The sequence below is a fragment of the Panthera pardus genome, unplaced genomic scaffold (genome assembly GCF_024362965.1).
Source record: "Panthera pardus isolate Hobbes unplaced genomic scaffold, ASM2436296v1 HiC_scaffold_26, whole genome shotgun sequence".
NCBI classification, from domain to species: domain Eukaryota; kingdom Metazoa; phylum Chordata; class Mammalia; order Carnivora; family Felidae; genus Panthera; species Panthera pardus.
The window spans coordinates 25,569,864-25,575,436 of record NW_026526832.1 but is presented as its reverse complement, the minus strand read 5'-3'; the positions used below and the strand labels follow the sequence as shown (position 1 = coordinate 25,575,436).

The following is a 5,573-nucleotide window of genomic DNA, read 5'->3' as shown; positions in this document are numbered from 1 at the left end:
CCCTGCTTCGCCCTGATTTAGGCATTCAACTTGCACTCTTGCTGCTCTAGCTACGGGCCACACCCCACTCTCGTGAAGATGTCATCCCTGTCTCTGAAGCATGTGGCTTCAGGGCCCTTCAGGCCTGGGAGTGACACTGAGGCATGGCCGTGTCACACAGCACAAGGCTGGCTTGCTTTTGCATCAGGGTAGCTTCATGACCTCAAGCCAAGGCATCTTATGGTGGGGGGTAGGGGTGGGGGAAAGGATGCACGTGTGAGAGTCCCAGTCTCCACGTGGAGACTGACCCAGCTGCCCGCGGCTCCTCCCACAGCCCGGTCCTGGGTCTGACAGGCTGCTTTTATGTTGACAGCTAAGGTTTATAGATATTTCTGCAGCAGCAAGTTAAATCGCATCTGCTCGGGCAGATATCCAGGCCCAGGGCAGGCAGGCAGATGGAGCAGCCAGGGCCCTGGGGTCCAGAGGCCCTGGCAGGCAGGCCTTCCTGCTTAAAGCCCTATGTCTAATAGGAAATGCAGGCTGGCAGAGAGGCAGGGGCGGCCAGCGCTGCTTCCTTCAGGGTCTCAGTGCCTCAGACGACTCAGCCTGTTCTTCGGTAGCCTCTTCACGTGGATTCTGAGTTCTGGGTCTGGGCAAACCCCTTTCTGGGAAAACAGAACTGATATCAGACTATGGCTTGTGGAACGAGACAGGCAGGAAGAGGGAGGGCCACTTCTGCCAGCTGTGACCAGGCAGGGGATCCAGAAAGCTGGCCCAGGAGGCAGCGCACGTCGGAGCAGTGAGTGGGGAGCTGGTGGGGAGCCCAGCCATGGGCCCCCGTCCTGTAGGACTGGCAGTGCTGGGCACATTATTGATCATGGAAGGTAGGGCTCAAAGCAGACAGGGACCTCAGAGCAAGGTTGGAGGTGAGAGTGCTGCCCCTCGGGATCTCCTCTCCCTACTGGGAAGGCAGAGAGGGGCTCCCCCTCCGGTCCTTCTGCCACCAGCACAGCAAGCTTTGGTGGGGCCATTTCATCTCACAGCCAGCCCCTGCCTTGGTCCCAGGCTCTGTGATGAGATGCTCAGAGACCTTCAACACACAGAGAGTGGACACCTCGCCTAGTACAGCCTGTGTACTAAGCTCTGGGGTTACTGAGTAAATGAAATACAGTGTCTTCCTGGTTGTGGAGAGTAGGAGCAACACACAGATTGTGCTGGGGAGCAAGCGTAACGGAATGCAGAGCTGGTCCAGGAGGCACAGAGGGCAGGTCCCAGCCTCAGGGTGAGAGTACAGACCCCAGAGGGCAGAAGGGCAGGCTGTGGATCCTGTGGGGACCACCATCATCACCCAGCCCGGTCTCAGCCCAGAGTTCCCAGACCCCCCCTCACTCCCTCCATCCCTTCCTGGGAAGCCTGTCATGGGCAACGGCCAACAGGAAAAAGAAAACCCTCCCTCTCAGTGCTCCCTCACAGAGCCTGTTTCTGGTCTGGGGACACAGGCCCCCCTCCAAGGAACCAGCCAATTGGCCGGGCTGGGGTGATTGACACTCTGCCCCTCCGGAAAACCCAGAGTGACTTAGCTAAACAAAGCTCCCAGCAGGCTGACCAGGTTATTCTGTCCCGTGACCAACAGTCGCTCACACCAGCCCAGTTTCCAGATCACATGTGTTTACCTTCATGGACTGCCTACCACGTGGAAGGTATTGTGCCAGGAGGGGCTTACAACATCCCTCAAAGACAGGCAGGGTGTCAGGTTATCACCTAACACTGTAGAACTAACCACCCAAAACACATTTACTTTGCCTGGGAATGTGCAGAGTGAGCAGGGCTCAGCAGGGCCAGCTTGTCTCTGCTCCACTGGGCATCAGCTCGAAGGCCGAGTTCAGTCATCACCTAGGGCCACTCACGTGCCTGGTTCTGGCCTGGTAAGAGCCAACGGCTGGGGGCAGGAACAGCTGGGACTCCTCACACACACCTTTCTCCACGGCAGCTGCTGGGTAAGTAGACTTTTTACATGCGCTCGGGGCTCCTGGGGCAAGTGTCATGGGCAAGAGAAAGATGGGCAGACACCATATCCCCTTTTCTGACCTAGAATCGGGGGCCACATAGTATCATTCCTGCCTCTATTCATTGGAAGCATGTCTTCAAAGCCGCCCCATATTGAAGGGAGGACAATTAGATTCAGTCTTTTGATGGGAAGCATGTCAAAGAACGTGTGAACATGATTGTGAACGTGTTTTTTAACTCACCACGCAAGACAAGGGTTATTGTCCCGTTTCAGAGAAGGTCTTAGTTGGGGCATCTGGCTGGCTCAGTCAGCAGAGCATGTGACTCTTGATCTTGGGGTCATGAGTTCGGGCCCCACGTTGGTCTCAGAGAGGCACTTAGAATAAAGTGGCTTGTCGAATTCACACGGTAATTTGGAATTGGGTGAGAACTCTAAGCCACGGCTCCAAGACCAAGCCTTCCTTCTATCCACCACCTGGTTCAGTGACAAAGGGCTCAGAGTTCTTAGAGCATCTGATGAAACCTATGGACAATTTTCTCGGGGGAAAAGTGCACACATATAAAAACGCATGTCTGTGAGATTGTGTGGGCACTCCCTCTTTCTCGTCCAGCATGTAAAAAGCTACAAGTGGCCACTCCTAACAACAGGTAAAGAGCTGGAAACACTGAACACTCAACAATCCTTCCTAGATCCTTCAGAGGTGGGGTCACCGGGCAAACCATGGCCCCCAGAACCAGAGAGACAGACAGGTGAGTGCCGTGAACACAGTGCAGCTTCCAGAATACACTGGAAGCAGTGCTGGGCAGTGCTGGTACAGGGACTGGACCAGAGAGATTGCTGGAGCCTGAGAGAGAAGAACTACAGGGGACCCGGTTGGGGGGGGGGGGGGCTTTTGTCAGTTTTATCTCCAAGACCTCCCAGGTTTCCACAGTGAAAAGGAAAGAAAAATCCCCTCAAACTTGCTTCCAGCAGGGAGATGAGAAAAGGAACCATTTTGAAAGCTCCTCTTAACACACCCTGCCCTGGGGGAAACCAGTTAAGCACAGCCTAACCTGTGGGGATTTTATCTGAGTCTAACTGACCTAGGAAAAGGGAAATACCCAGTTCAGCCCAGTCTAGCCATCTTGTCCCACCTAAGTGGGGAGGAAAAAATGGAGAAACATTTGCGAAGTTCACAGCCCAGAGGCATAGGCTCGCTGAAAGATGGAGACCTAATCACAGGACTATAGAATGTTCCCCTCACTCCATGCGTCACAACCATATCACTAAAGACCTACTTATAGCAATTTCTTTTACCCAATGAATCATACAGCTGTCAAGAAAAAATTAAGGGCATGCTAAAAGACAAAACACAGTTTGAAGAGACAGAATAGGAGTGCCTGGTTGGCTCAGTCGGTTAAGTGTCCAACTTCGGCTCAGGTCACGATCTCACAGTTTGTGAGTTCAAGCCCCGCACTGGGCTCTGTGCTGACAGTGTGAAGCCTGCTTGGGATTCCCTCTCTCCCTCTCTCTCTGTCCCACACCCTGCCGGCTCATGCTCTCTTTCTCTACCTCTCAAAATGAACATTAAAAAAATTTTTTGAACACCTATAAGATGCTAACAACTCAAAAGAATAGACACCATGCAAGAACAGACAGACAACGTACAGAGAAATGGAAAGTCTAAGAAAGAACCGATAGAAATGCTAACAATCAAAAACACTAATAGAAATGAGGAATGCCTTGGATGGGTTTATTAGTGGACTGGACACAGCTGGGGAAGGTAGGGAATGTAGCAGCGTTGTGTGGTGACAGATGGCGGCTACGTTAGTGGTGAGCACAGCATAACGCAGAGTACTCAAATCACTGTGTTGTACACCTGAAACCAGTGTAACATTGTGTGTCAGCTATATTTCAGTTTTAACAATTAAAAGAATTTGCTCGAGGATATCTCAGTAAATTCTGGGGAGCAAACCAGTGTGACCCCAAATCAGGCTAATCAATCGTCAACTCCACACGCTCCCAGCACAGCCACCACAGCCAGGGCAGCTAGGGCACAGCCAGGAGCGCATTCCTGACCCCGCACCTGCCCGGCACCCTGGAGGCCTCTCCTGGGGCCCAACCTTGGGGCTCTGGGGAAGGCCTCGATTGTGGTCACGCTCTGGGGCTTTCCTCTGCAGGTACCACCATGGTGCTGGGTCAATAGGACATCACATGGAAGCAAAGGAGGAGTCCCCTTCCTGCTCCCCATGTGGATGGCCTCCTGGGGCCTGAAAGGACAAAACCAGAACCCTCAAAGCAGCCACTGGTCTCCTCACGCCCAGGAGCAGACTGGCCAGGGTCCCAGGGCAGCCACACCACAGAACAAGAGTCCTCTTGGCCTTGATACAGCGAGGGGTAGTATGGTGGGTCCCGGCCCTCCTTTCCTTCCGATCACACGTGAGGGAGGAATGTGAACATTGCCAGCCCGCAGGGGAAAGAGGGGTTGAAAAGTCCTTTGGCTCTGCAATAAATAACCCCCACTCATCCTTGCTGTCGAGAAGCCTGTGTGTAGTAGAAAACAGAGAGGCTTTATACATGGAAACTTGTGGTACAGTCCCTGGCACCGGCCACATGACCTTCAGCAGGTCCCACTCTGGCCGTGTCTCCTGATCTGTACTTAGGGCTGGAGTGAAGTGGAATATCCCACATTTGCAGGATGGAAAGGGAAGGGTCCCCTAAACAGACTCGCTGGGTGATACTGACAGCGAGTTTCTTTGGTATTCCTACGGGAATCCTTTTAGGTGAGTAGCCTTGCCCAAAAGTTTTCTTTTCCTCTTTTATTCATTTGGAAGGTGATGGTGCTGAAGAAGGGGAACCTCCAGGGCAAGAAGAGTTTGGCTAAGGGGTGGGGAGAACGTGGCACCAGGGACGGATTTCACCCCATTTCGTCCCCTGGGCTAGTTTTTGAGGCTGTTACAGGGTTACAGAGGGTTACAGAAGGGTTACAGACAAAAACTGAAAGAGTTTTGTTTCTTTTTCTCTTCCTGAAATAACGAGCTTTATGACAGCTTGGACATCAGCTGCTTCTTGCCTTAAGGCCCAGGTGACAAAATGTGGTGCAAATTGGAAGGAGAGAGGACCTCGATGTGTGGCCCAGCCCCGAGGTGGTGCCTCAAGTGTTCTCCCGCTTTGGGACACCTGAGCAGCGGAAGCAGAAGGAGCAAGTGACAAAGGTGCCAGCAGGCGGGTCAGATGCCCACTGGGCCTGCCGGGAGAGAAAGCAGCAGTACCTAGCAGGTGCGACCCACGCTCGAGCACACCTCAGACACAGTGGGGATGGGGTGACGCCGTGCTGCCCGGAAGTCCTGCCGTGGTGTGGAGCCATGAAGGTCTCGTCTGTGCCATACGGTGGTGGGAGTGGAGTGTTCCCACTGGGAACACTGACAGAAGTTTTAAAAAGGGATGTGCAGAGGCTCCTGGGTGGCTCATTCGACTGACCATCCGACTTGGGCTCAGGTCACGATCTCACAGTTCATGAGTCCAAGCCCCACATGGGGCTCTGCTGTGACAGCGCTGTCTCCCTCACTGTGTCTGCCCCTCCCCACCTCCTCAAAAAATAAATAAA

The 5,573-nt window shown here is 53.4% G+C and overlaps 1 long non-coding RNA gene across 2 annotated transcripts; it reads left to right on the top strand.

The window, feature by feature from the left end:
• Positions 1 to 703: 703 nt before the first annotated feature.
• On the top strand, positions 704 to 4,494 carry LOC109268031 (uncharacterized). Of its 2 annotated transcripts, none has more exons than XR_002080430.2 (3): positions 704 to 1,976; positions 2,598 to 2,736; positions 4,147 to 4,494. It is a non-coding gene; the product is annotated as an uncharacterized LOC109268031 (long non-coding RNA). The 2 variants fall into 2 exon arrangements; XR_002080429.2 differs by having other exon boundaries at positions 712 to 1,976; positions 2,635 to 2,736.
• The last annotated feature ends 1,079 nt before the right edge of the window (positions 4,495 to 5,573 follow it).